General features: G+C 42.0%; 1 long non-coding RNA gene across 2 annotated transcripts in view; it reads right to left on the bottom strand.

The window, feature by feature from the left end:
• Positions 1-460: 460 nt before the first annotated feature.
• Positions 461-6,000, bottom strand: part of LOC125752974 (uncharacterized) — a 47,138-nt gene continuing 41,598 nt past the window's right edge. Inside the window, exon 4 of one of the 2 annotated variants that reach the window (XR_007403676.1) lies at positions 461-965. This is a non-coding gene — a long non-coding RNA (uncharacterized LOC125752974). The remainder of the gene's footprint in view (positions 966-6,000) is intronic. The other variant, XR_007403675.1, reaches the window with a different exon arrangement.

The following is a 6,000-nucleotide window of genomic DNA, read 5'->3' as shown; positions in this document are numbered from 1 at the left end:
CCGTGTTGTGAGCTGCCCTGTGGAGACGCCTACAGGGCAAAGGAACTGAGGAAGCCTCCAGCCAACAGCCCTCGAGGAAGCGAATCCTGCCAACCACGCAGGGACCCGGGAAGCACATCCTCCCTAGTCAAGCCCTGGGATGAGAAGGTCTCCCCAGCCAACACCTTCTCGGCAGTCTCTGAGAGATCCTGAGACAGAGGCACCCAGCTCAGCTGCTTGGGGGATTCCAGAATCACAGAGGCCAGAGGATAATAAAGGTCTGCTGTGTCAGCTAGGGCACAGCTCAGGCCGCCCAGGCCTAGCTCAAGGGCAGCGTGCTATGCGGCAGTAGGTAACGGGTTCAAACGACAGGGGGAGAAGACCACAGTCAGTAGGTTTACCCTCCATCCCTCTGCGGTGGGGACGAGTTGCTCTGGGGAACAGAAAGGAACTTCTTAAATTCTCTAGTTCCCCTTACCTCTTTCTACTCAACACCATGCCTCAGGCGGCACCAGCCAGAAAGTGGTCTCACCTGTTCCGCAGCTGGGGCCAGATGGGGTAAGGCTCCATCCTTTTCTCCAATGGGGAAAGAAGTAGGGACGGGGACGGGAGAGAGGGAAGTAGAGCCCAAATGCCAGGATCCTCTCTGGTTTATTTGCCAACCAGAGTGTTGGCTGATTTATACAGAGCCAAAATGTATGCTTGACCTGGATGACGTTCGTTTAATGGGGAAACTGCCGCATCAAGACGGTGTGGATGGGAAACCAAGTTCCACTGTGGGGCAGGAAAATAAAACTACATCAGAGAAAAGGGGCTCCTACCGAGCCTGGAACCTGAAGTTCCTGTCCACCTATGTGGAGACCCAGGAGTCCCCTTGGGCTCAATGTCAGTCTTTTTCACCATCCCCTGGACTCCCCCTGCCCAGGTCCAGTTAACTTGACTTTGTCCAGTTCCTTGTACAAATCTAGCAGGTGGAAGCCATACTTCTGCCTGTCAGGGAAGAGCAAATATTAATATGCTAACAGAAACTGCACAAAATAGGGTTCATGCCTAACAAGAGTTTTAAAGAAGGCCTGAAGTCTGTAACTCCCTTCGCATAGAATGCTGTAATCAAAGAGGTCTGCCGATGAGGCCCCTCTTGGGTTCCTGGACCCCAGCTGCACTTAAGAGGGCTCTGTACAGTATTTTCAATATTTAAAAAGTTTAAGAGAAATCATACAGTCATTTCTGCTAGGCTCCATAAGGCTAACCAAAAGATTATTATACTAATATTATTATATTATTATTATTATATAATATTATTATATTTTTTCTTCATGGAAACGTCTCATAGAAAATAAAATTTCTTTTTGATTTCCTAGTTTTATTGTCATAATTAACATATGACCTGGTATTAGTTTAAGGTGTACAGCATAATGATTTATATATATATATTATTTATATATATATATATATCAGTGCCCGTCACCCAGTCACCCCAACCCCCTGTCCACCTCCCCTTCCACTACTCCTTGTTCATTTCCCAGAGTTAGGTGTCTCTCATGTTTTGTCACCCTCACTAACATTTTCACTCATTTTCTCTCCTTTCCCTTTATTCCATTTCACTAATTTTTATGTTCCCCAAATGAATGAAACCATACAATGTTTGTCCTTTTCTGATTGACTTATTTCACTCAGCATATTATGCTAACAAACTTGTTAAGGGGAAGGTGGGGTATGTTGTCTGACTTACCTTTTTCCATTTGTGACCACCAGGGGGTGCAGAAGCCTTTACCAAAGTGGGGAAACCACCCAGGGAGTGGCCTGCAGGGGTGGAAGGAAGACATGGCCTATGGGGAGGAATTCTACAGCTCCATTCAGCCATGGAGCTCAGCCTACACCTGTCATTCATCCACGGAGCTCAGCCTACACCTGCCCAGATAGGGAGCCCACCTAGTGATCTGCTTGAGTGTGGAACCCAGCCAGCAGCTCAACCAACTACAGAGCCCAGCCAGCAGCTCAGCCCCTCATCCACCCACCTCAAAACACAGGCAGTGGCCTCACTTAGGTAGAGACCCTAATAGCAAGCCCCTCCTGTCCATGGACTCACAGATGACACATCTAGTACCCCAAACTGAACCGACTGGTGAAAGTCTTTCCCTACCTAAGTGAACCTTAATTTTAGCAATTTGATTATGATGTCCCTTGAAAAGGAGATTTTGAAATGGAGCAAGCAAGTTTAGCTAAGACAGTCTCTTTTAAAATAGTGCTGGGAGGCCACAAGGAAGGAGAAATTTATGCGTGTCCTCATAGGAGGAAATGTGAACCTTTTGCCAGCCACAAATCCTTGGCCTGGACTTAATTTTCTCCTCACCATGACTCCTGAATCACTGGCATTCTTCATTTCCACAGAAGTCAATGCAGTTTAACAAATTTAATCTATCATTTGCATGTTAACCCAACCAGTCCCAGTTAACCTAGTTTTAATCCCTGTCTTGCATGAAGGCACTAAAAAAGAACTATATTCTCAAACTTTTATCTTTTTGTCTGCCCCCTCATTGTCTTCCTTAGAACACAGTCAGGTTTCTACCTGAATCTGTGTCTCCCAAATTGCTACTCTAATTGCCTAAATAAATGCCTGTTTGCTTAAATTTTCAGTGAATTCTTTCTGGGTGGACAACCTCCATACAGTTTTGAGTCTAACCTACTTGGGGTTCACCGAACTTCTTGGGACTAGGTCTTTATAATTTTCATCAAGTTTGAGTATTTCCCAGCCACTATTTCTTCTAGTATTTTCTTGAGCTCTAATCTTTTCTGGGACTCCAAATAAATTGATATTTTCCACAGATTACTGAAGCTCTGTTAATTTTTTTCAGCCTTTTTTTCCTCTGAGTTTCAGGTTGAACCAACATGATTTTATATATACTAAAGTTCACTGATGTTTTTATTTTACAGTATCTAATCTATTAATCTCATCCAGCAAATGTATTTAGGTGTTGCATTACTCTGCTCCAGAAGTTCCATTTGGTTCTTTTTTTACAGTTTATGATTTTCTTATTTTCATGTTTCCATAAAAGCTGTCTTAAAGTTCTTTACTGCTTTAGTACCTCTTACTGGATGTTGGTCATTGTTAATTTTATGTTCCTGAACACTAGATTTGTTTCAGTGTTTAAATAGTGTTGGATATTGTTATGCCAGACAGTTAATTTACTTACAAAAACATTAATCTTTTCAAAATTTCTTTTTCAGCTTTGTTATGAAAAGTCTAGCTTATGTCAGGGCTGGTTTTGCCATACTTCTATACTACGACCTTTCTGAGGTTTCTTTTTTTTTAGTTTTTTTTTTTTAATTTTTATTTATGATAGGCACACAGTGAGAGAGAGAGAGGCTGAGACACAGGCAGAGGGAGAAGCAGGCTCCATGCACCAGGAGCCCGACGTGGGATTCGATCCCGGGTCTCCAGGATTGCGCCCTGGGCCAAAGGCAGGCGCTAAACCGCTGCGCCACCCAGGGATCCCCTTTCTGAGGTTTCTATGGAAATGTCCTAGGTCCTCTCTACTCTAGCTGGTCAGAATTTTAACATCTCCCAGCCCTCTGTGAACTATGGGAATTCTCAACTAATAACTGCCCAATGATCTTTTCCTGGCCTCACTGGTTTCTACCTATAAATCTCTGGATTTGTATTCAGCATCAGACCCAACGGACTCATATGCAGATTTCTGGAACTCTTTCTCTGCATAGCTTTCTCCTCTCCTGTACTCTGTCCTGCAAATTTCAGCTATCTCCTCTCTTCTCCACCCTGTGATCTCTGTCTCCTGAAATTGGAGAGATCATTCTGCTCATCCTGGGATTCCCATCCCTGTTCCTCTGGCAGGAAACCAAGTGATTTTAGGACTCACCTTGTTTCCCTTCTCAGGGATCAGAGTTCTGGGGTGGTTATTATCCAGTGTTTTTAAAAAATGTTATTCCATACAATTTTGTCCAGTTTTCTAGTTATTTAAATGTAGAGGGCTCCGCTGGTCCCAACTTCTCCATCAAGTACAGACGTCAAAGGCCATCTCATTTTCTTTTTATGCTACAAAAAGTAGAGCTTCCAACCATCAACAGCCTCAAAAGAAATCCTTACAAAAGGTGTACAGAATTGTATCTCTAGCACATGAATTTCAGGAACTGATGCTATACAATCATGAGACGATTAATCTTTCAGAGAAAGTTCAGGTGAAGAGCAGCTATTTTGGAGTTCTTTGCTACCAGCGGGGAATCACAAATGATTTTTTTTTTTTTCCTGCCTGTAACTATTTTTGGCTTAGGTCACTGAATCCAGGCCCTTTTTTGTCAGAACTTTTTCCTCAGCTAGCGGAGCAGTATATTCCACAGTTTGCCAGTGGGATAAGTTGCTCACAGTTACTGTCATTTAATCTGCAACTTTGGTGATGGCACAAGGGAAAAATCCCTCATCTAGAGTAACCAGATGGAATACTCAAAGGCAGTAGAAACAAAGAAGATATAATGAACTGAAGATGAAGATGAAGATGAATGTATTCCTTCATTGTTCCTGTCTTAGTGAAGAAATGCCATGGAAGGTATTGGCAGAAGTTTGACATAAAAGAGTGGAATATAATCATTTCTCTCCTCTTGGCATAGAGTAGAGCAACTGGCTGCTCTCAGAAATGGGAGAGAAGTTTCAGGGAAAAGCAACAAAAATAATCATGCCATATAACACAAAACAAAAAAGAATCCATGGGGGAAAAGGGTTTATGAACTGACATTGTTAATATTATAAAAAACACTAAGATGTCTTCACATGTAGATTAGTTTGCACAAATGGAACACATTAAAACCCTTTCACAAACCCTGCCAGATTATCTCCTGTTATTTTCGAAATAACCTGTGAATGCGGGGTCTTGTTTCTCTTTTAGAGTAGACTAAGGAGCAGAATTTAAGGAATTTGACTCAAATCACAAAGCCAGTTGATGACAGAGATAAAACCAACCAACCAACCAACCAACCAACCAAACAAACAAACAAACAAACAAAAAAACCCAAAGCAGACAACAACAAAACGTGGCTGTTCCAGTTCATTTGGTAAGAGTATTTTGGCTAGTTGTTCTTCATCTCCATAAAGGATGCCACAAGGGAAACTGGTTTTTTTTTTCTTTTTTTAAAAGATTTTATGTATTTCTTCATGAGACACACAGAGAGAGGCAGAGACATAGGCCGAGGGAGAAGCAGGCTCCATGGGGACTGAGTCTTGGTACTCCAGGATCACACTCTGAGCCAAAGGCAGACACGCCCAACCACTGAGCCACCCAGGCATCCCAGAAACTGGTTTTAATAAATAAAATAAGTTTTTTTATAGATCTTGGATTCTAGTCCTTTATCTGATACGTCATTTGCAAATATCTTGTCCCATTCTGTAGGTTGTCTTTTAGTTTTGTTGACTGTTTCTTTTGCTGTGCAGAAGATTCTTATCTTGATGAAGTCCCAATAGTTCATTTTTGCTTTTGTTTCTCTTGCCTTCAATAACTTGCATGGACTTATCTTGCAAGAAGTTACTGTGGCCAAGTTCAAAAAGGATGTTGCCTGTGTTCTCCTCTAGGATTTTGATGGAATCTTGTCTCACATTTAGATCTTTCATCCATTTTGAGTTTATCTTTGTGTATGGTGTAAGAGAATGGTCCAGTTTCATTCTTCTGCATGTGGATGTCCAATTTTCTAAGCACCATTTACTGAAGAGACTGTCTTTTTTTCCAGTGCATAGTCTTTCCTCCTTTGTCAAATATTAGTTGACCATAAAGTTGAGACTCCACTTCTGGAGTCTCTATTCTGTTCCATTGATCTATGTGTCTGTTTTTGTGCCAGTACCACACTGTCTTGATGACCACAGCTTTGTGGTACAACCTGAAATCTGGATCCAATCATGAAATGGGCAAAAGACATAAACAGAAATCTCACAGAGGAAGACATAGACATGGCCAACAAGCATGTGAGAAAATGCTCCGCATCACTTGCCATCAGGAAAATACAAATCAAAACCACAAT

Source organism: Canis lupus, chromosome 18 (assembly GCF_003254725.2).
Source record: "Canis lupus dingo isolate Sandy chromosome 18, ASM325472v2, whole genome shotgun sequence".
Classification (NCBI taxonomy): domain Eukaryota; kingdom Metazoa; phylum Chordata; class Mammalia; order Carnivora; family Canidae; genus Canis; species Canis lupus.
Note: the sequence above shows the minus strand (reverse complement) of the source record. Positions and strands in the feature narration are given on the sequence as shown.